General features: G+C 43.2%; 1 pseudogene; it reads left to right on the top strand.

Moving 5' to 3' along the window:
* The window catches only part of LOC136386207 (FUN14 domain-containing protein 1-like), a 56553-nt pseudogene extending 38397 nt beyond the window's left edge, over positions 1-18156 (top strand).
* The last annotated feature ends 6499 nt before the right edge of the window (positions 18157-24655 follow it).

Below are 24655 nucleotides of genomic sequence, written 5' to 3'. Positions count from 1 at the left end.
AGACATAGAGAGATTTTTAAGGAATTAGCTCACCTGAGTGTAGGGGCTGGCAAGTCTGAAGCCTGCAAGGCAGGCCATGCTGAAGACCCAGGGGAAGGCTGATGCTGCAGCCTCGAGTCCAAGGGCAGTCTGGAGGCAGAAGTCCTTCTTCCTGGGGAGAACCTCAGTCTTTTTCACTTAAGACCTTCAATTGATTGAATGAGGTCCACCATGTTAGAGGTCAATGAGAGGGCATGACCGCCAGTTGACCCTCAAGCTGGATGGGGCCATTAGAGGCTCCTCACCTCCTCCCCTGTCCTTGGAATGTATGTCCTGTTCGCTGTTCCCACACTAGGAACCTGTTTCAAGGACGCAGCCTCAAGATAGTAATGTGTTGCTGAAACCATCTGGGCGGAATATGTGACTGCACCCTGTTAAGGCCTCTGTATAAACTTGTAGGATTCTGGCGGGCCAGTGCAGAGATCTACCAGTCTTGTGGCACCCAAGACAAGTGTCATATAGAAGTTCCCTGGCCTAGGAAACCTGCCACCTACCAGTCTGGAGTGGTCTGCCTCTTCCTTCAGTTTCCCCTTGCCCTCCGTCTACGGGAGCCAGTTTGCGAACCAGCACACGCACATTATGGAGGGTCATCTGCTTTGCTCAAAGTCAACTAAGAAAGAGGCTTTTGAGAAAAAGTTTTTTCAGAAAGTGAGAGAGAGTGAGCCATGCAAATAAGTATCTGGAAAGGAGAAATCCGGGTAGAGTGAGAAGCACTGCAGTGCTGTGGACAGGGGGAGAGGAAGGAGAATGGGGTCGGAATTCGAGGGGGCGAGGCGTGTGGGGCCCTGTATGTCTCCATAAGGACTTGGGTCTTATTCTGAATAAAATGGAGGGGAGGATTCAACAAGGGAATGACATGCTCTGATACGGGTTTTTCACAAGATCACTCACTGGCTGCTGTGTTGAGAATGGACTTCAGGTGGGCAAGAACAGAAGCAAAGGGACCACTTGAGAGGCTATTTCCATAACCCAGGTGAGGGCTAATGCGGGCCTGGGTCAGTGCGGTGGCAGTCAGGGGCAGGGAGGAAGACCAAGGGGAGGTAGCTGAATTCTGATACTGTTTGAAGATGGAGACAAGAAGATTTGCTGACAAACTAGATATAGGTTATGAGGGAAAGAAATGAATCGAGGATGACACTGAGAGTTTTGGCTTGAATCAACAGAGCTGCCATGAACTGCGGTGGTAAGGTTTGCAGGAGGACTTTGGGGTGGGGTCAGTATACATCAAAGACTATTTGGTTCAGGTAAGTGGGGGGATGCTAACACATATCCTTTTTTTTTTTTCAGATGAGAGGAAGGGAGATAGACAGACTCCCACATGCACCCCGACCAGGATCCAACCAGCAACCCCGACTGAGGCTTATGCTCAGACCAGCCAAGCCACCCTCAGCGCCCGGGGCCACTCTCAAACCAATCAAGCCTCTGGCTGTGGAAGGGGAAGAGGGAGAGAGAAAGAATGGGGAGGAGGAGGAAAGGAGAAGCATATGGTTGCTTTTTCTGTGTGCCCTTACCGGGAATCGAACCCAGGACTTCCATATGCCTGGTCAAAGCTCTACCACTGAGCCAACTGGCCAGGGTTGCTCTACAATTGAATATAGTAGAAATGACAACACATGTGTTTACTGATGAGAATGGTTCAGTAAATGGGAGAAAGTTGATGATGCAGTAGAGGGAGGAGGAATGCCGCAGCCACGGCCTTGAGAGGGGACTTCTCTCGGCCAACAGCGTAAACGAGCCACCCACCTTATCGGAGAGGAAGAAGGATGTGTGGGTCCAGCTGCATGGTGCTGGGAACTTGTAGAAGTTTTCTTGTAACTCCATTTTCTTAGTGAAGGAGGAAGCCAAGTCAAGGTCAGCGGAGAGAGTGAAGGTTGGGGGAGGAGAGGTTGAACGTTTGAGGAGAAAGTTTTTCTTAAAATTCCAGTTCTAAATTTTGCTGGGCCTGACCTGCGGTGGCGCAGTGGATAAAGCGTTAACCTGGAAATGCTGAGGTCGCCGGTTTGAAACCCTGGGCTTGCCTGGTCAAGGCACATATGGGAGTTGATGCTTCCAGCTCCTCCCCACCTTCTCTCTCTGTCTCTCTCCTCTCCTCTCTCTCTCCCTCTCTGTCTCTCTCTCTCCCTTTCTCTCTCCTCTCTAAAATGAATTAAAAAAAATTTTTTTTAAATAATAATAATAAAAATAAATAAATTTTGCTGGAATCTCAATGAGTTGGAGGCAAGTTCAGTAGTTAGAGCACAAAACACACAAAGCCTGGAGTGAGCTCACCCAAAGGCTTCGGGTCACAGTGAGATCAGTGTTTATAGGCGGGAGGGAAGAAGAGAGTGCAAAGGACTCCAAGATGCTCCCCGCAAGACAGGACCTGCCTATCCTGTGCACCGGGTGGGAACTGGGGATACCAGTCATTCGCCACCCGGGCCAGTGTAGGGCCCCATTGTGAGGTCTGTCCGTGTCTCCAGAAAGCAACAGTTGAAGAGCACCCCCTCCATCTTGCCTATTTTCTCCCTTCAAATGGGGTCAAGTAGGGCCCCCCCCCCACCTCTGAGGGGCCGGCCCTGCTCCTCTGTGGACACAGGTGAACCTGGCAGTGCGGTGGGCGGGGCCCAGCCAAGGGGAAGGAGAAAAGGCCCTTTCTAACTCCTCTGCTCCACGGGGCGCCGCGTGTGCAAAAGCAGCCGCCTCCCATGCGGTCCCCAAAGCAGCAGTGGCATCTCACCCGGGAAATGGTTAGCAAAGTAAACCCTCAGGCCCCATCCGAGATCTATTACAGCAGAGCCTCCGCGGGACGGCCCAGCAGCCTATGTTTTAACTGGGCCATTCTGTGTACTGCGTAGCTGGAAAATCGCTGTTGGGAGGTCGCCTGGAAAAGTTGCTGTCTCCTCTTATCCAGCAGTGCCACCTATCGGGCAAGTTCCTCACATGCTGGAAGGTTCGTGTAAGCACTAGGGAAACTCTTCATTTTTCTGCCTTTAAACAACTTTACAAACGCAGAACAAAAGGCAACCTTCTGATGGCCCTTCACGCTGTACAAATACTCATTTTACATGGCTGTAATGAATATATTGAGACTCATATTTTTTTCAAAAATATTTTGTACCCAGTTTTCCATATATTCTGCCAGTAGAACCCAGTCATCATTTTCACTGTAAAATTCCATTATAATAAAATTACGTGGTCACAGTGAGCACATTACCCAACTTAAACTGGACACATGATCTGACTGAGCATAACCAAGCGGAGACGATATGATCTAATATTTGGAATTAACACCATCCTGGGAAATCGTAGAGGCTTGTTATTGTGTCACAAATCAGTCCATCATTCTATGGTTTTATATGCTTGAGCTATTTCCAATTTGCAGTAGTTATAAATAATAAAGCAATAAGTACCTTTGTACAATGGGGTTTGGGGTTTGAAGGTTTGGGAGGTTTTTGTTCTTTCTTTGCAATTAAAAGGAATTGCTAAAATAAAATTTCTAGCCTCAAAGGTCTGATAATGCCACAGCATTATTTAAAGTAAGTTAAAAGAGCCTGACCTGTGGTGGTGCAGTGGCTAAAACATTGACCTGGAACACTGAGGTTGCTGGTTCAAATCCCTGGAATTCCCCGGAAAAGGCACATACAGGAAGCAAGTATTATGAATAGATGCTTCCTGCTTCTCCCCCCTCTTTCTCACTCTCCCTCTGTCTCTCTTTCTCTCCTCCCAATTCCAAATAATAAATAAAATCTAAAAGAAATGCTTAAAGTAAGTTAAAATAGGCCTTGGCTGGGTGGCTCAATGCATAAAGTGTTGACCCGGCGTAAGAGGCTGTGGGTTTGAGACCCAGTCAGGGCGTACAGAAGCAATCAGTACACATCTAAATGGAACAACTAAGGGCTACAACATGTTGATGCTTCTCTCTCTCTCATTCCTCCCTCTCTCTCCCATCCCTCCCTCTCAAATCAATGGGAAAATTAATTTAAAAAAAGAAAGGGGGGAAAGATGTCACTATGTGATAAAGTAAGCTAAAAGAAAAACTAAAAATAATCCAGATGTGTTAACAGAAAGAATTGGTAGCTGCGGTACAGTTGTCACAAGTGCTGTTCTGCAGGCCTCCTAAATCATGTTTGCCACGGGCTTAAAGCAGCCTATTGTCAGGAAATGTCCCGATCATAGCTTCCCAGCACCTTCAGAACACCTCCTATGTTGGTCCTGCCTCCACGATAGAAGCCAGAACACTGCTTTGTCAGATAGGTTCACATACGACTAGGGCTCACCCATCAGAAATACCGAAGTGAGGCTCTGATTCCAGAGGAATGTGAAGAAGCAGGAAACACAAGGTACTCACTTTCTGCTGAGGACGGCATTGGCTTCTAACGTTCAGAGGTTCTGGTATCCGGTCTGCAGAATCCAAGGGGCAGGCTGCGCGTCTGTCCGGTGATCTTCACCCGGAGCTGTGGTTCGACCACCACTCCTGGCTGAGGAACCCTTCAGCCCGACACTGGCCCTCTCCGAGATCCATGAACTATCTAAGTTTCTTCCATCGAGTCCTTTTCTGCTTAGAAACTTTTCCTGAGGAACAACTCAGTGGTGATAGCAGAAGACGTAGTTACCTCAAGGAAAGGAGGAGATGAACAGTGACCAGGAAAAGACACAAAGAACTTCTAGAAGGCTGGGGATAATCTATATTTTGATGTGGGTGGTGATTACATGACTGATATATGTGTAAAAGTTAACCAAGGTATATAGTGTATTAATGCCCCTTAAGTCCTTTATTTTACCCCTCAATAAAAAGTAAAAATAGAATTCCTTGTCTGTTTAAAGTAGCTGCCAGATTCTGTCAGTCACAACTAACACCCTCACCTAAGGAAGATGGTGGCTGTCGCTGCTAGAAGGCCAGGGCTCTCCTGCACCTACCACGCTCCTGGGTAGCCGGCCCCTCTGCAAAGTGAACCCACTGGAAACCCATCTCCGCTCCGCATGCACCCAGGACAATCTTCCCACAGGGGAGAAGTCCACAATCAAGCATTGTAACCCTAAAATATGAAAGCACTGAAGAATATAACAATGTGGCTGTTGGTTCTATCAGGGAAGAGCAGACTATACACAGCTGAAGGCTGAATCGAGCTGAAAGGTTACATGGAGTAGCCTTCCCAGAGCACAGCACAGAGATAAACGGAAGGAAAGAATGACGGGAATTGTAAAGCCAGGCGGAGGACAGATGCAGCAGTTACAAGATGCCTCTAAAAGTTATTTTCAAAGGGAGATAAAGCAACATTCATGAAATAGTAACAGCCGAGAGATTTTCCCAGAATTGAACAGAAAAATAAGTCTTAGAGACCTCTGAGTGCTAATCAGTTTTTGAAAAACACACACATACATCTAGACACTGTGACAAATTTTCAGAACAAGAAAGATAATGAGCTACCAGAACAAAAACATCTGAAAAACAAAACGAGACGGGGGTTGGCGTAAGAGGTCCTGTCAGCAAAATGGATGCAACAATATCAGTAACTGCTGAAGTCAAGGGATAACTGCCCAGGGATTCATTATATTATCCCCTCTACTTTTCTGTAAGGTTACTTTTTTTTTTCATAATGAACAGTTTTGTGTTTCTCTTTTTGTATTTTTTTTTTCTGGATGCAAAAAGATAATAGAGTAATGTCTGCAAAGTGCTGAGGGAAAATTGCTTTGAACTTTGAATTTTATATCCATTCACATTGTGGAAGAGTGAGAACAAAATAAAGATACCTTCAAAATTACAAGGACTCGAAAATGTTAACCTACCAGGTGCTCCAAAAGAACGTCAACAGGAGAAAACTGGGGCTAAAGGAAGTGATGGATCTAAGAAGCAACAGTGAGCAAAGAAATCGAGTAAAATATGTGATAAATCTAAATTATTGTTGCTTATCAAAATTATAGTCTTTAATGCCAAATTATGACTAAAATTCAAGCTCTACTAACATGGAAGTGGAAGGAGAGGGAGGAAGGGGTCAAGTTCAGGGAAATAAAAGCTTCTAAGGTTGCCATTTTGCCCAGGTTGTTTCTACAGAAAGTGTCTGGCCTTTAAAGGAGTGTGCTTCTGCCCCTGCTGGGTAACTCAGTTGGTTAGATAGAGCATCTTCTCAATATGCAAAGGTTGTGGGTTCGATCGCCAGTGAGGTCACATACAAGAACAGATTGAGGTTTTTGTCTCTTTCTCTCTGCCTTCCTCTCTCTAAAATCAATAAATAAATTTTAAAAATAAAAGGAGTCTTCCTCAACATGTGCTATGTACACAAATCACCTGGAGATTTTGTTAGAGAGCTGTTTCAGACCTAACAGATCTCGTGGGCCCCAGAGTCTGCATTTAAAACACATACCACAGCCTGACCTGTGGTGACACAGTCGATACAGCATCGACTTGGAATGCTGAGGTTGCCAGTTCAAAACCCCAGGCTTGCCCGGTCAAGGCACTTACGAGAAGCAACTATTATGAGTTGATGCTTCCTGCTCTTCCCCCTCCTCTCTCTAAAATCAGTCAATAATTTTTTTTAAAAAGACTTTAAAAAATAAAAACAAGCCACAGAAGGCACTGGGACTATATTGTAGTTAAGAACTGTGTTGACTCACGGTGAATACATGCTAAATTTCCTTCATTCTGTTTCCAAAATGTAAAAACGATTGATGCAGTGTCTCAGAAAATACTCAGGGACATGATTTTTACATCGTGGACCAGAGAAGGAGTGGAAACCACTGCGGTAATTGCAAGTTTAGCGCATGGGCCCGTGGAGACTGGGAAGGACATGGCCCAGACAGCGAAGTCGGAAATTTCTTTTTTGTTTTGTTCCATTTTTTAAATTTTCATAGTTTTTGGTCTTATTGCAGTATAATTGACATACGGCACCGTATGAGTTTAAGGTGTACAGCATAAAGGCTTGCCTTACACGTATTGTGAAGTGATTACCACAATGAGTGTAGTAACATCCATCATCTTATAGAGATACCGAAAAAAGAAAAAAAATTTTTTTTTCCTTGTGACGAGAACTTTTCAGATCTACTCTCTTAACAGCTTTCAAAGATACCATAGATTATCTTGTCGTTCAATTATGTTGCATACCCCATAATTGAACGACAAGATAACCTGGACATGTTATCTTTGAATATATGTATCCTGATTTATTGATGTCACCCCATTAAAAAAAAATAAAATTAAATTAAAAATAAAAGATACCCTACTCAGTTTGGACTAGAGCCGTCATGCTGGACATCACCTCCTCGAGACTTATTTATCTTATCAGTGAAGTTTGTACCTGTGACCACAAGTCTGGAATTCCAACTCCAACTAAGGAATAAGGAACCACTAACCCCCCCCCTCAAGCCCCACAACCCCTCCCCGGGTTCCCAGTGGAGAAAATGATGTACTGAGCACACGCTCCCCAGCCTTATCTGAAGGCTAAACAAGTCCTACCAATCTGCTCTGGAGCAGAGCTACAAACAAAGGCTTGCCTGCTATATTGTAACGAAGCAGACGCCTGCACAACCAGCCATCACGTACACAAGCAGCGTGGGCTCTGGTTTGGAACTGTGACATGCCCACAGGGCAAGAGCTATGAGCCATCTTGTCTTCAAGAGACAATGATAAAACCTGTTTCCAGGCACAGTGAGTGGGAGAGGGGGGGAAAGCCTCCATGAAGATAAGCATTCAAAAAACAACAATTACAAGGGCCACAGTGAAACTCGACACCACAAAAGGAAGCCAACATGGAAGAGGAGTCACATGGGGGGGGGGGGGAGTAGAAATAATAGAACAATCTGGAAAGGATTTTAAAATAAATGTATTTAAAAATCAACAAACAAAGGCAGGTGGCTACGAATCAAGAACAGATGAAAATCTTGGAAAGTTTTTAAAAAAACACTGAAACAGTTTTTAGATGGTGTATTAGTCAAGGTCCACTCGGGGGAAAAAAAAAATCTCTCTAGATGTTTTCACCAAAAGGAAGTTAAGACAAGGGATTTATCACAAAGGTGATAGAGACGACGAAAAGGGGAGCAGGGATGGGAGGCATCCCAGAGATTTAAAACAGCAGGAAGCTGCTACCACCTCCCCGAGGCGGAAGGCACAACAGAGAGGTGGTTATCAGACTCCGGCATTTAGAGCCATCTGATGGGAGCCAGAGTCGCAGCAGGAGCTGTGACCGTGGAAGGCACAGCTGTCTGGCAGGAGATGAGACACAGGGGAGACACGTAGCTCCCAGAGACATTGCCCAAAGCTAAGACAGAGGGAGATAAATACCCTAGATTCTCCCCTCCCCCTCACGTCTTCTGCCAATACCTCCCTTTGGCCAAACTACCCAGAAGGGGTCATGGGACACATATTTCCTTGCAATATGGAACAGAGTAGGGCAGGAAATAAATCTGAGAATAAACTGACAAATGCCCAATGTAATGAGATAAACGAGAGAATCGGTGCAAAAAGTAAGTTCGTGATTTAGGAAACAGCTTCTGAAATCATTCAGAGGCAGCACAGCCAGAGAAAGGTTTAAAATATGAAAAAGGAGCTAAGGGCTAGAGGGGTAGGTTGAGAGGCACCAAAACACAGTTAATGCAAGTTCCAGAGAGGGAAACCAGAAAGAATCAGGAAGTAGCAATATTTAAGGAGCTGATGTCTAAGAATTTTCCAGAACTGAAGACAGTCTCTAGATTGAAAAAGCTTTTTCCAGGAAAGAAGCTGTATTTTTCTTTCTTTCTTTTTTTTTTTTTTTTTATACAAAGTATCCCACTGAAAACAACTAAAATTATGGAGACTCTTTTTTTAATTTTTAGATCATTAAAAAGCTAATGAAAGAGTAAGAAAACTCCAAGCCAAGAGAAAGCATGAGCCTACAGAACGAAGCAGTTTCAAAGCCCAGAATCGCTTTTATCCCAGGGGATCTGCTAATAAGGAACACTTGTGCTTCGATTTTAGTGGCTTCACGGGGAAATCTGAACATAGAACAATGGCAGCGCCTGCCCAAGGTAGGGAAAGTACAGGCCGACCTCGGAGATACTGCGGTTCCGTTCCAGACCCCCTCAATAAATCATCGCAGTAAAGTGAGCTGTAATCTTTTTGCTGCTGGAGGGTCTTGCCTTCGACTTGTAAAAACACAACATCTGTGAAGCACAATAAAGCAAAACCCAGTAAAACGAAGGCTGCCTGTAATCGGAGCCCTTTCCCATGTTAGGCTGGGACCTTACTGGCCTGGGGATAGTTAGAGCCGGCAAGAGAGGGCAGTGGGGGTGGGGGCGGAAGGGGAGAGGAATCCTTTCCTGCGAAGTTACAACCCGTGAACTTACAGCTCACGTTCACATGGCCTGAGGTGCTCTGGGAAATCAGAGCCGTGCTGTACCTGGATTAAAGGGGTTCCACGCTGGGACTACCCCAAAAGAAAAAGCAAAGGCAAAAAACTCTTTTGGAGAAAGTAATCAATGAACAGCTAAAGAGCCACAACGAAGAATTGATGCTTCTCATCTCTCTCCCTTCCTGTCTGTCCCTCTCTCTGTCTCTGTCACAAAAATATACACACACACACACACACACACACACACACACACACTTTTTTGGAGAAAAGCAACTTCATCCCTGGCTTCAGTGAATCTGCAAAATAAATTTTCAAGTCCAGTCAACAGTATAAAGCAAAAACTAACCAAACATATAGGAGAAGAAGTCACCATGAGTTGAACCAGCTGAAACAACAGAAGGCAGAATCAGACTTACCAAAACTTCAGAGAGAGATGACATGGGGGGAAAGGCTTATGTTATATAAAGAAATAAAATACATGATTTAAAAGATCTACAAGAAGAAAAAAGTATACAAAGTGGCCCTTCTTGGTTTCCAATACCATTCTCCGCTAAAAGGAGTTAGGGCTGGGCCCTGGCTGGATAGCTCGATTGGTCAGAGCGTCATCCCAAGACTCAAAAGTTGCGAGTTCGATCTCCGCTCAGGGCACATAAAGAAAAAAAGCGGGGGAGGTCAGGGCTCCTCGAAGAAAAGGTTCTTTCTAGGACTGGGCAGGAAACATACAAGGTGAACCTAAAAAATGCTCAAAGAACAAAGCTGTGGGAGTTTCACAAAGAAACACAGGGGAAGACAACCTGAAGCAATGGCCAAAGCTGGGAACAATTTGGGCCAGAAAAACAAACTAAAGAATGTAGTGTTGAACTATAACCTAAAGTTATACTTCTAATATAAATATCCATGAGTCCATACTGCTCTCCACGCATAGAATATCCGATATTCAATTATAAAATAAAGATCTGTGAGTTCATGCTGACATAGAAATTGGAAAAAGTTAATTTTGCAACAGAACAAGGTAGGAGAAAATGAAATTTTTTCAGTGTTGAGAGTAAATAACTACTTATCCCGAATTATATATTTAATGAAAATCGCCTTCAAAACAAAGGTGAAAGAGAATATATTTGCAGACACCAGACTCATGAAATTCATCACCAACAGAATTTCCTTAAAGAAAAGACTAAAAAAAAAAAAAAAGGGAAGCCCTAAAGGGTGTTCTTCGGGCAGAGGGAAAATGACCCCAGATGGAACTTTGGATTTGCAGGAAAGAGTGAAGAGCAGAAAGGAAATACGTGGGCAGTTCTAAATGAATATTGACTGCACAATAGGATATTAATGTTCTAAGAGGCCTAATATATATGACTACAATGGGATAGAGGTCAAGACGGGGTATAAATGGAATCTTCTAAGGTCCCTGCGTGGTCCTGGGAGTAGAAAAAATACCAGTTAGCATCAGACTTCAATAAGTCAAAGATGCATGTTTCATCTCTGTTACAATGACAACTCAGCAATTTTCCTCCTGGGTATATGCCCACAGGAAATGCGTGCACCAAACATGTGTAGCAAAAGAGAAACGCAAGAATGTTCCCAGCAGCAGAATTTGAGATAGCCTGAGATGTTGACAGAGAACAGACAAATACATTGATGTATATTCATACAATGGAATGAAACCGGACCCAGGAGTTCCAGAGAGTCTATAACTTAAGAAGTTTGACCATTGTTCCCAGCACAGTCACTGCAATGAATGAATGAATTTGTTTCACTCCATTTAGGATTAAAAGATTAGAAGTTCCAGAAGACTGACTCACCCTCACATACTCTAGGCAACATGCTGACACTTTGGCTCTATTGCAAAGATTAGAGGAAGAATCTGGCAGATGGAGCCTTCGGGGGCCTCTTTAGTTTCTGTAGCAGGAGTTCTGCCAGCTCCTCAATTTATCATTCCCCCACGATTGTGCGCACTCAGGGAATTGCCCAGAAGTAATCACGCTTGCTGTTAGGAAGGGCGAATGACTCTTGGGTGGTACCCCTTTTCTGCCACAAAAGAGTCCATTCCTTTGGTCACTCATTATTCATATAACCCATCTTACAATATAGACAGTTTCCAAAATTCTGTTATCTAAAGTAATGTGATTTTTTTCCCCTTACAACATAAAATGCACTCACATTTCCCAAAAAGAGACACACCAGAGTCTCCTACGTTTCTGTATCCAGCTGCAAGATAGAGATCTTTGGATCAGATCTGTTCCTCTTCAAATTCCATCACAATTCTGTAACCTATGGTCTAAATAACAAGTTTCTCTATCTTCATCTCTATTAAGAAAGGAGCTAGTCAAAGACATGAGAAGTGTCTGAAAGTATTGAAATACAGGCAGTCCCCAGGTGATGAGCAAGATAGGGTTAAAAATGTTTATGTATTTATATGCACAAAAAGGTAAAAACAAATACTATGTTAAGACAAACACCTATGTTGCACTTAATAGGTAAATGTACCTGTTACTATGATATTTACATACAAATTCAGTTTAAAAACAAACCTCCAGAACCTATTTCATTCGTAACCTGGGACTGCCTGTATACATATTTAGCAAGGCAGGGAGTTTGAGGATCCTCTGTGGTGTCTGTTTTTGCAACTAGTTGTGAGGTGTGCCTTCTTCATGACACAGTCTTAATGCCTCTCGCCTTGCTGCGGGAGGTGTCCCAAACTTACTCTCCAAGAGCCTATGCTCTTGTCAGTCCTGCCTGGTTAGATGTCCGGGAGTCTTCCATTCATCTTCCCCCGGGGAGCCACCCTGACTTCCGTCCATCCTCTGCCCTGCATCCACAGGGTGGGCAGTTTGTGTACTGGGAAACCCAGTGGTTCTAGATTACTGTTAAGTTGGCCAACTTTTTTACGATGAAAAGGGGGACAAAAATAAATAGAAGAAAGCAATATTGTAAATAAAAAAAACATTTTATTCATTGCAACAATAATACACTATAATATGATAAATGCATAATAAAAACATTTGTGATATTTTATATTGTAATTATGCTTACATGCCTATTAACTTTTAATAGTAATTGTAAGAAAAAACTACTCATTTAGATACAAATACGTCACATCACACACAGTGGATCGACTCTGCATCGATCAAATGCGGACGTTTACAGATTAGTCTTCCAATAGCAAAAAGGAGGACAGGTAGGAGGACACTTTTCGAGGGAGGACGGAACTTACAAAAGGAATGTCCTTCCTAAAGGAGGACGATTGGTCACCTTACTACTGTCCTTGCTGAAACCAGTGGCTCTTCCTCATTCCAGAGAGAGAAGCAAGAGGCTGCACGGGACCCCAGCTTGTCACAGGCCGTCCTACTGCTCGCAGCAACGGGCAGCTGATGTTGTCAGGACCGGTGTGCAACCCCCCCGGACAGCTGGCATCCAAGCTCAGACCCACGCCTCCCCCACTCCACAGCCCCCCCCCATACACATAAACACGACTGCTCTCAGTGGCGCCCCATAAAAAGGGAGAAAACCTGCCAATAAATACATGAAAAGATTTTCAACCTCACCAATCACCAGGGGAATACAAACTTAAGCAACAGAAATCATTTTTCACCCACCAGACTGGAAAATACGACATTTTGGCAAGGCTTGGGCAAATGGGCACTTTCTGTATTGCGAGAAGGGTCGCTAAGGCTAAAAACGTGCATATTCTGTGACCCAGTGTCTCCCCTGCCCAGGCAGGCAGCTGCCCCAGAAACACACTCCGGCATCGCGTCCACAGACAGCCGGGCGGCTGCTCGCTGCGCCCGGTGTGTGAGTGCAAATCTAGAAACAACCTGTGGGTCGCGTACAAGACAGAGAAGGAAAACATGGGGTTTTCAGTCCGTGGCCAAGAACGAATGAGATCCGCATGTATCAACAGGGATTTCAAAACAGGACGCATTGGCCGAGCAAAAGAAAAAGCAAGGCGTAGTGAAAAGAGCAAATGATATCGCAAGAGGGTATTATTTTTGTAAAAACAAGCACATGCATGTTTATATAATTTCTTTAAGATCTGGAAAGATTTACTCCAAATTCATAATAAAGAGTGGAAAGGTGAGGAGAGGGACCTAGATCAGGTGACTGTCAAAGAGGACTCTGTCTTTAGCTAATGTCTTTATTTTCACCCGGAGAACGTGCTCATGTTCCATTCTTACAACTGAAAATTAATAATAAAAATAATGTATGCTACTGTGGCAAGTAGATGTTCCTTAATATGTTCATGCGCCTGGTTTATGGGAAAGACCTGCCTTTTGTGACATCTTCTTTGAAGGACTATAGGTCGAGTGGCCCCAGAAGCTTCCAGAAGTACACTCCTGGTGACTAAAGATCTAATAGGCTAACCAGACAGGTACAGTGAAAGTCTTTATGAGAGTTATTAAGCCAAAGTCAAATAAGAAGCTTCCAAAGCTTTTGCTGTCCATCAAAATAGTGAGCCAGCACTGGCCCTTGAATTAGTTACCTACTGCTGCCTAACAAATTATCCCAAAACTTAAGAGCTCAAGACAACAAAAGTTATTCTCTCACAATTCCAGTGGGTTTTTGCAGGAACCCTCACAGTGCTGTAATCAAGGCGTCGGCTGGGGCTGTGGTTTCATCTGAAGGCTCCATGGGGAAGGACCGGCTTTCAAGCTCGCTCAGATGTTGTTGGCAGGACTGCGTCTCCCGCGAGCTGCTGGACTGAGGATCTCGGTTCCAGTGAGGGCCTGTTTCTCACTGGTGCTGCCCTCAGGGCCTTGCCATGCAGACCGGACCTCTCCAGGGGGTAACACAGCACGGCAGCTGGCTTCATCACAACGAGCAAGCAAGAGGCACCAGCTACAGACAATCTGCGACCAAGACAGAGGTCACGATCTTTTGTAACCCAACCTCAAAAGGGCCATCCCCTCACTTTGGTTATATTTTCTTTACTAGAAGGAAGTGACCAGTGCCACACACACCCAAGGACAGCCGAGTATTGTTGGGATCTAGTTCAAAAGGTGCCACCACAGCCCCGTGGGGATCTGTGCTCCATTTATGCTGTGTTACAATGGGGCCGGTGGGAGAGGGCGAGGGAGTGCTCCAGGAATGGAGGACCTAGTATCCAAGATCCTGAAAGGGAATCCCTGGTGCTGTTAGAGAATACGGTATCGGTAGCCCAGTAGGTGGCACCCTTCACTGTGAGCCAGGACCTGTTCCCTAGAGAGCCGCACCTTCTCACACAGCCTACCCTGGGAATAAAGGGACAAGCAGCCAGGCAAACAGCCTGTGAACAGGGCATGTTCACATATGCCATATTAATGATTAATTTTCAAAGAGAAATAATACAATTCTAAGTGATTTCTGGGATTTTCTTTTTTAAAATTATTTATTTATTTTAGATAGAGAGGAAGGGGAAAAAAGGGAGAGAGACAGGAACACCAATCTGTCCTGCATGTGCCCTGACCGGGGATCAAACCGACAACTTCCGTGCTTTGGGATGATGCTCTAACCAACCGAGCTACCCCGCCAGGGCATGTGAATTTCTTTTTGAAATTTTGTTGCAGATTTTGACATGTATGGTGGCAAATTATATCATAGCAACATGTGAAATGTTTGCATGGGAGCCAGGATCTGAGTATTACTAAGAGAGCAGGCATTTTAAACTAAGAGCACCTCAAGTCAGCATCACAATGGACAAATTCAACATGTGGCCATTTGTGCCTAACAAAAGTGGCTGTACCATCAATGAACTTTTAAACCTTTCTTCACATGGTTAAACTCTATGGATTGTTATAAATATGAAGGGGCATCCAGCAGTGTTTTGTGTTTTTAACTTATAGTATGTGACTTATTAGTGGACCAGAAGGGACATTCTCATGGGGCTGAGCAATCTTCTGCGTGGTTAACTGGAAGGCTACATGTGGAGTGTGCTCTTTCTCTCTGTCTCTGTCTCTCTCTCTCCTTCATCCTTTTTTCTCCAGGGGCTTGTGCAAAGCAATGGACAGCAGCAACATGTACTTTCTGCCTAAAACTAGTCCAGGAGGCCAGCAATCCTGGCCAGAAAGGCATCCAAACATCCCCCATCCCACTCCAGCCCCGTAATCCTCAAAACCAGCTCCATAATCAGAGGCAGCACTGCAGCCGTACAAGCAGGAAGTTCAAACACAAACACGAGCATGCAAAACACCCGGCATAGCTGAGGAAAATCACTGCCACGAGAGACAGCACCCAGCTCAACCAACGCGAAAAATACCAAAGTTGCCTCTGGTGTTTATGGAGGGATAGTTGTGTGTGTGTCTGTGTGTTTGCGTGTGCCTGTGTGTGTGTGTGTCTCTGTGTGTGTCTGTGTGTATATACATGTGTGTGTCTGTTCCTTTCCATCCCAGCTTGAGGAGTCTGAAACATCACCAGGCTGAGGTAACAGGAAAATGTATTTAAAAACTGAGGAGGAGCCATGAACTCTTTCAGCATAATTAGTTTCAAAATATACACCAACACGAAGCTATCCTCCACAGAAACGTCTGATTCCTTTGTAACTGTTTCTCCCACGGGCCACAGCACGGTGATGAGCTCTCCCACCGACTACTAGCACTTCAGGACCTAAAGCTTCCCCTCCCCCACCCAAGAAGTGAACTGGATGAAGTACAGTAGATCCGACAGCCCATGACGGACGCAATAAAAAGACCAAGGAATATGGGGAAAGGGCAGGGATGTTGGAAATGGTTCGGTTGCTCTCTCTTGACAGAAGGAGTGGACACAGGGGCAAAAGATGAGTTGAATGGGCAAGGACAACCTGCCAAGTTCTTTAGACGACACAGATTATGAAGTAAAGGACCAATGTTATCGGTTTGCTTGGCTGAAGGTTTGAGTCTGCAATATCTTTTTTTTTAATTAATTAATTAAATTTTTTTTTCTTTTTTTTTTTTTACAGAGAGAGAGAGAGTCAGAGAGAGGGATAGACAGGGACAGACAGACAGGAACAGAAAGATGAGAAGCATCAATCATCAGTTTTTCGTTGCGACACCTTAGTTGTTCATTGATTGCTTTCTCATATGTGCCTTGACCGCGGGCCTTCAGCAGACTGAGTAACCCCTTGCTCGAGCCAGCGACCTTGGGTCCAAGCTGGTGAGCTTTGCTCAAACCAGATGAGCCTGTGCTCAAGCTGGCGACCTCGAGGTCTCGAACCTGGGTCCTTGGCATCCCAGTTCGAGGCTCTATGCACTGTGCCACCGCCTGGTCAGGCTGCAATATCTTTTACTTCTCCAATCACACAAAACTTTGCTTTCTCCCCAGTAGAAGACAGAGAGGAAAAGGTCATGCATGGGGTGGTGACTACCATCCTGTCCCTTTCCTGATAAAGCAGGGGACACAGGGCCTGCCTACATTTTTTGGGTACTATTAAGCCATCTTTGGATTTTAAAGAATGATATTTAGCTGGATTTTAGAGTAAAACTTCTGTGTTAAACCTAAACAAGAAAACTACTTCACCATGGATGTCAGACTATTGGAATGATGGGGTTAAAGAACAGGAACTGCCCAGCCCAAGCTGTGGTAGAGCTGCCATTCACTTGGACAGCTCACAAGAGGGACCCTGGGCGCTCAGAAGTCAGGGTGGCAAATTTGGGGAAGAATATGCTTTTAGACCTGTATATATTGGAGAGAAAACCAAATATATGCAGCATTATGTAAGTCTACCAAATTGAAAAAGTCTGAAGTTGTAAATCAGATGTCATTTAAAACATACCCTCCACAGATATCCAGTTCCTTAAGATATTAAAGTTCTTGGATGGGACAGAGGTCTTGTGACCAATATGCCAGCATTCACTCAAGACCTTGGCTCTACCCATGCCATTAGCCCCCTGAGACTTAGCAGCTTCTGTGAGGCTCGCAATAATATAGGCTTTGAAATAGTTGATGTGGCATACTTGCTATCAGAAACATGATCAAGTAGTGAGAACTACCTCTTAAGGTACCAGATCAAAAGAGCTTGATTGATGATTAGAGATGCCAACAGAATAGGACAAGAGTGGAAAGCTCCCTCTTCTCTCTGGTTGGATCAGTGGTAGAGTGTCAGCCTGGCATGTGGAAGTCCTGGGTTCGATTCCTGGTCAGGATACACAGGAGAAGCGACCATCTGCTTTTCCACCCTTCTCCCTTTTCCTTCTCTTTCTCTCTTCCCCTCCCACAGCCATGGCTTGATTGATTCAAGCACCTTGGCCCTGGGTGCTGAGGATAGCTCCATGGGCCCTCTACCTCAGGCACTAAAAATAACTCACTTGTGAGCATGGCCCCAGACTGGGGTTGTCAGGTGGATCCTAGTTAGAGATTGTCTATCTCCTTTCCTCTCACTTGGAAAAAGAAGAAGAAGAAAAAAAGAAGAAACCTCCCTCCTCAAGAATATGAAAGTGATGATGACTCTTACGAAGTGTTGGGTTTAACAGAGTATGCAAGAAGACTCCACTGGTGGAATCATATTTTGGGCCACGGTTCTGGACCTATGGTAGAAAAATACTCAGTAGCCACCCAGATTGTCATGGGTGTAGTGACTGGCTGGTGTGCACAATTTTTGTTTCAGGGAGTTGGAAAACTTGCAGCAACCACAGTAGGTACTGTAGTAGTTTTCTTCTCCTTCAGATTGCTGGTCACAGTGGCTATGTGTAGAGGGATGGAAGAAAGTTGCAAAAGGTGGAAACAAAGCAAAAAGACAGATTAAGAAATTAGCAAAGAAAGCAGTACCTGAAATTAATAGCATAATTGAACAGGCACCAGAACTTGTCAAACAGAACATTGCGCTACCCAGTGGATCGTGGGAGGCTCTTTGCTAGGCCTTGCATCTTAAGGAAATGAGTGTTCTACCACAGCAGAGTCACTTGTGAGAAAGAAGTGGTGGTGACAAGGCGATTCAACATTACACGCCACCGGACTCTCCAGGACAACGAGAAAGAACTAGCTGGACAACATCACACTCACAACTCAGCGTTTGCCAGCTGAAGTTTGGCAAATTAGTGTCTGCTGTAAAACAACCTACATGGTATGTGTACAGCAGTATTCCTGAGCAAAACGTGGCTCTTGTTTATTTAAAGCAGATGTTCTTCACTGCGCTTTATAGCATAGTGCCGATAATTAAAAATTTGGAGTATAGCTTCAACATCAGGGCTGACTTTTTTATTTTTAAGATATGTTTGCAATAAACTGAAGAACTGTCATGACCTTTTGTGGAAGGATTTAGAAATAGAATTATTGAAGATATTAAACAGATTTAATACTAATTTTAGGTTGTTTTTCCTTGCAATTCTTACTTTGCTTATATAGTAAGTTTAGTCAACTGCTTCAAGGAAGCCTCTTCTAAGGAAATAGTATGTGTTTAAAGCTTTTTTTCTTTTTTCTGTGTCTGTAGTTGTAAAAATATATTCTTGTAGGTATGTATATATATATACAAGAATTACATATGCTTACAAAAATTAGGGGATATTTCAAAATGAATATGAAGCGATAAAAAAAGAAGCATTTGATTCTTTTTATGAAAGAACATCAGAAAAGTAAATGACAAGTCAAAAGGAAGTTGTTTGATTATGCAAATGAGATACAAAATCAACTTTTATCTCATTGGTGAAAATGCACTATACAAAAGGCTGAAAGTACTGGAGTATCTGCACATTCCCTGATCCCTTAATTTTTGTGAGCAGTGTGTGTGTGTGTGTGTGTGTATGTGTATATATATGTGTGTATGTGTGTGTGTGTGTGTATATATATATATATATGAAAAGAATGTAGGAGAGATTAAATGACTCCCATGTTAAGGTTGTTCATGGACCCTGAGTCACCACATTGTCTATTTGGTTTTTTGATTGATTTTAGAGAGAGAAACAATTTATTGCTCCTCCTATCCAGGCATTCATTGGTTGATCCTTGCATGCGCCCTGACTGGGGATTGAACCCACAAGCTTGGCATAATAGGACAATACTCTAACCAGCTGAGATACCTGGCCAGGGCCTGTTTGTTTGATTTTGAGAGTGGCCTCATAGCCTAGAGCAGTGGTCCCCAACCCCCGAGCCATGGACCAGTACTGGTCTGTGGGCCATTTGGTACCGGTCCACAGAGAAAGAATAAATAACTTATATTATTTCCATTCTATTTATATTTAAGTCTGAACGATGTATTATTTTTTTTAAATGACCAGATTCCCTCTGTTACATTCGTCTAAGACTCACTCATAACGCTTGTCTCGGTCACATGATACATTTATCCGTCCCACCCTAAAGGCCGGCCCATGAGAATATTTTCTGACATTAAACCGGTCTGTGGCCCAAAAAAGGTTGGGGACCACTGGCCTAGAGAGATTAGCAGACTGGACAATGGCTGCGATTCATAGCCCCATTTATTAGCACATGTTGGTGAGAAGGGGAAGAGGCCACCACCTACTTCACCAGCCCGGAACTACTGTCACAGCAGCATCTCGGGGGGCGGGGGATGGCAATGCTAGACGGACCAGAAGCACCAGAAGCAGAGGTTCTCAACCTTGGCTGCACATTGAGTTGTTTAGGGAACTTTTTAAAAATACTGATGCCTTGGCCCTTCCCTCAGAGATTCAAGTTCAGTTGGCCTGGGCTGAATCCTATGCAAAGGAATTTTAAAAATAATCTCAGGTAAATCTAATGTGCAGCTAGAGTTGGGAACCTCTGACCCAGATGAAGGGTTTGTCATCCTAATTTACAGGCCAGATTTATGAAGCCATTTTAGGCTTCATCACCATCTTCAGAATTCTCATTGTTGAAGCTAATCTGAGGACGAAAGAAAAGTTGCCATATCTGTTCTCCAAAAGCAAGATTAAATAATAAAGTTCTTGTTTTCTCATTACACAGGGCAGGAACTGTGGAGCATGCCACTCCATGGCTCTGAGATTTGGGAGAAGGAATCACGATGAAGTCAGGCTCAGCCTGGCCTGGCTTCCAGGATGCCAAAAAAGTAATTAAACTCATCCGGCAGGAGAAGGATGGAGATGGAACCAGAAAAGAAGTCTCTGGGAACCACTATTAAATCCCGGGATCCTCTTTACAGAAATCTCTAAATACTTCCTTGGGAAAAGTGTAACAGGGACTCAGTATTCACAATCTTCCCTCGTATGCTGTTTCCAAGGGACAGAGATGCTTCCTCATGTTGCAGCTCTTGGGTTTTGCTTTGTTGTGGAGAACCCACAGGTAATGTACATGATATTTTTAAAATGCAAAGAAATATACCCTGACCTGTGGTGGTGCAGTGGATAAAGCATCAATCTGGAATGCTGAGGTTGCTGGTTTGAGACCCTGGGCTTGTCCAGTCAAGGAACATATGACACGCAAGTTGGTGCTTCCTGTTCCTCCTCCACACACCCATCCTTTCTCTCTCTCTCTGTCTCTCTCTCCCCCACCTCTAAAATCAATCAATTAAAAAAATCTTTTTAAAGAAATGTAAAGAATATAGAGACCCCACGTTGGAAAAAGAAGAGCAAAGTGGGGAGGGGAGAAGAAGCTGCATGGACTAGTCAGTAAGGGGAGCTGAGAGGGTTGGGAAGTGATGGTGGGAGGGGTTTCCACAGGCCCGTTACCTCCGTGTTCTGGGGAAGCAGCAGCAGGGACAGGGAAGAGTTAAGATGTTAGATAGGCATTAAAAATGCATTTCCTCTTCGGTTTTTCTCAGGAGACCCAGTAGAGCTGTAAATTACTCATCATGGATGTTGGCTGCTGACCTAGATTTCTTTGGATGAATGCCTTGCAGTAACTGGATCACATAAGGCCCTGACTTAAATTAAAATTATTAAGAGTAGATAGAGCACAGAGAAAATGACTTAAAATTCATTATTAATTTCCGAAGAAAGATTAGAGAGGACATCGCAGTTGGCAATAAGAATTGGCCGTTAAGAAACCAACTAATTAAAGATTGGAAAATAAAAGTTTGGATGTCAAAAGTTCACTGTAGAATGAGTTTTTCTGAGGGGTTTTCCTTGAACACAGTGTGAAAGGGGAACAAAAGGGCTGAAAAATGTGAAGGTTAGGATGATGAAGACACGTCCCGAGGTATCAGCATTGGTCTAATGGAAGTCCAGAGCAGCTCAGGAGAAGGGAGGAGAGACAATGACAAGAAATGAGATGAAAATACCCAGAGGTGAAAGAAAAAAGACACAGTGTTCACAAAGAGTCGATCAGATGCCAAGTAGGATTAATTTAAATTTTTTATCTGAACCAATTATAGTGAAATATCAGAACACCAAGAATAGAGGGGGGGAAAAAACCCTTAAAATTTACAAAGGGGAAAAACATATTGCCTTCAGGAGAACTAGAATAATCTTATTGTCTGAATTCTCATCATGGCCTCTGAATACTGTAAGAAAGGAAAGAACATAGCTTCAGCTCTGAAGTGTGAGAACAGAATGAAGACATATTCAGGCATGCCCAGACTCAAAGTTTACCTTCCCAAACCCTTTTCAGGAATTCAGAGAATGTGTTCCAGCATGTGACCGTGTAAGCCTAGAAAGAGAAAGACAGAATATTAAAGAAACAGTAAATGCCACCAGGAAAAGAGAAGCAGAAATAATTTGAGGATAACAGCTGCACAAACAGACCTGGAGGGATACCAAGCCAGTTAAAACAGGGGAAGGAGGCTCCCTGAGAAAACATTTTGAGAATAAAGTCCAGCCAACCAAACACTGAAGCAAAACAAAGAGCTCAGAAATGGCTGTGCGATCCTGCAATGACTGGCAATGAACGTTGGACCTGTGTAAATTTAGAAGTAACACGAAAACTAAAAAGTGTGGTTATAGACTAGAGTGCACATTTCAAACACCTTGCTGAAGTAAAATAAACAACAAAAAAAATGAAAGGTAGATTTTCTATTTCTGGCAATAGTGGACTAACTTGTTGCATACCAACTCTCAGCAAGTACAACCAGAAAAACTAGGTGAGGTATTTTTTAAAATCTGTTTGAAGGTTGAGAGCCAATTCAATGAGGGCTTTGAGAGCCAAGATTTAGAAAGAAAAAAAAAAGAGATGAGAAACACACAAAGATGAGACCAACATTCATTTTTGGCTGCTTTTCCCTTCAAGGCGTTTACTGATTCTAAAAACGCAGCTGAAAGGCTGAGAAGCTTAGCAGAGGCGGTGACTCATGGGCCAAGGACCTGAGCTGTGCTTCCAACGGCCTCCAAGGGATAAGGGGGAAATGAAAAGTTTAGGGTCCACCAAGGAAAAGAGGCCCTGATAAACATGCCATATTTTCAACTGTAATCTCAGAAGGGCCATATATTAGGAATAAGGATGAATCAGAAATGAATAAGCCCTCAAAAAGACTCCCAGCTTCAAATCAGTTTAATCCCTGATTACATTAAGGAGAACTGCCTCTCTTTCAGCTGCCAGCCTGAAGCTCAAGTCAAACTGTTCTATAAGAAAATAACACTTTGCAGAGAATCAAGTTATCTCTGTGATTCTGCATCCACAACGTCAAACGTTCCATCAGAAATTATTAAGAGGATTATGGCCAAGATAGAGTTAGAGGATCAAATTTACCTTCCCATTGAAACAACCAAAAGATAAAAAAAAAATTATGTGAAACACTGGGTTATAAGACTCTGGACATTAGGCAACAAAAGACAGTGACGGGGAAAGCTGGGAAACAAAGAAGGTGAGCCCTAGGATCACGCCAAGTTCCTGCCTTGGGTTTCTAGGTCACAGTGCAGGGAAGGGGAATCCAGGCGTATAGACTGGCAACCAACCCAAATTAAGGAGACAGCTGAAAATCTGGGGCAATCGAAACAGCTAGAATCTGCAGGAATGAGTTCCAAAGGGGAGAGAACTGCAAAGAGGTAGAGAACTCCAGCTATCTGCAGAGGGTCCCCTTGAGGATTCAGTGGAGTGCTAATCAGCACAAGCATGTTACGAAATGCCCAAGGCCAGAGAAAGAACCACATGAGGAGATTAGAGGGAACGGTACTCAGCGCTTACACAGGGCCAAGAATACTGCCTGTTCCCACTGAACAGACTGGACAACCTCAAAATTCACAGGGAATTTGGCAGAGTGCTCAGAAGAATCTTGGGTCAGTGGTGGAGACAATTAACCCTAGACTAAACATTGTTCTGGTTCTGTCTAACAAATCTTAAAAGCAAGACCTGAAAGGATCAGATTGTTTTTCCAAGTAACCTGTGTCACAGAATAAAGCTCAACAATGTTTATAGAAATACAAAATTATCCATCACTTGACAAGGTAAAATTCACAATGTCTAGTGTCCAATTAAAAATTACTAGGTATACAAAGAAGCGGGAATGTACAACCCAAAATATGTGTGTGTGTGTGGGGGGGGGGGTGTCAATCAATCAATCAAACCAACCTCCAAATAACACAGATGTTAGAATTAGTAGACAAGAGCATTAAAAGAGTAACAAGAGTATTTCATATACTCAGAAAGTTAAGACATGGAAGATATTTTTTAAAAGACCCAAATTGAGCTTCAAGGGATAAAAATTGCAGTGTCTGAGATGAAATCACACTGGATAGGATTAATAGCAGATTAATAACAGCCAACATTTCCCCAAATATAATAGAAACTATAAACTCACAGATCCAAGAATTTCAATGAATCCTAAGTACAAAAAAAAACACACAAAACATGAAAAACAAAACCATAATAAGGCACATCATAACCATATTGTTCAAAAACAGCGATCAAGAGAACTTAAAAGCAGCCAAAAAATAATAATAAAAAAATGACACAACACAGAAACAGCACATTTCTCTTTAGAACAATGCAAGCAAGAAGACAGTGAAGAAACATCTTTAGAGTATTAAAAAAATCAACCTAGAATTCTATTCCAAGTGAAAATGTCTTTCAAAAATAAAAGGAAATAAAGACTTTTTCAAATTTACAAAACCTGATAGAAGTCATCACACAATGAGCAAAGGATAGTCTCTTCAATAAATGGTCTTGGGAAAACTGAATATCCACAAGCAAAAGAATAGAATTGGATATTTTTCTTACACCATACACAAAAATTAACTCAAAATGGATTAAAGAATTAAGTGTAAGACCTGAAACCATAAAACTCCTAGAAGAAAACATAGGAAAAAGCTCTTCAACATTGGCCTTGGCAATGATATTTTGGATATGACATCAAAAGCATAGGCAAAAGAGAGAGAGAGAGAGAGAGAGCAAAAATAAACAAGCGAGACTACATCAACCTAAAATTTAGCTTCTATACAGTAAGGGATACAATCAACAAAATGTTACTACCTATGAAATAAGAGAAAATACCTACAAATTACATATCTGATAAGGAGTTAATAGCCAATATATATAAGGAACTCACATAA

The sequence above is a fragment of the Saccopteryx leptura genome, chromosome X, assembly GCF_036850995.1.
Source record: "Saccopteryx leptura isolate mSacLep1 chromosome X, mSacLep1_pri_phased_curated, whole genome shotgun sequence".
NCBI classification, from domain to species: Eukaryota; Metazoa; Chordata; class Mammalia; order Chiroptera; family Emballonuridae; genus Saccopteryx; species Saccopteryx leptura.
This window is presented reverse-complemented; position numbering and strand designations above follow the sequence as displayed.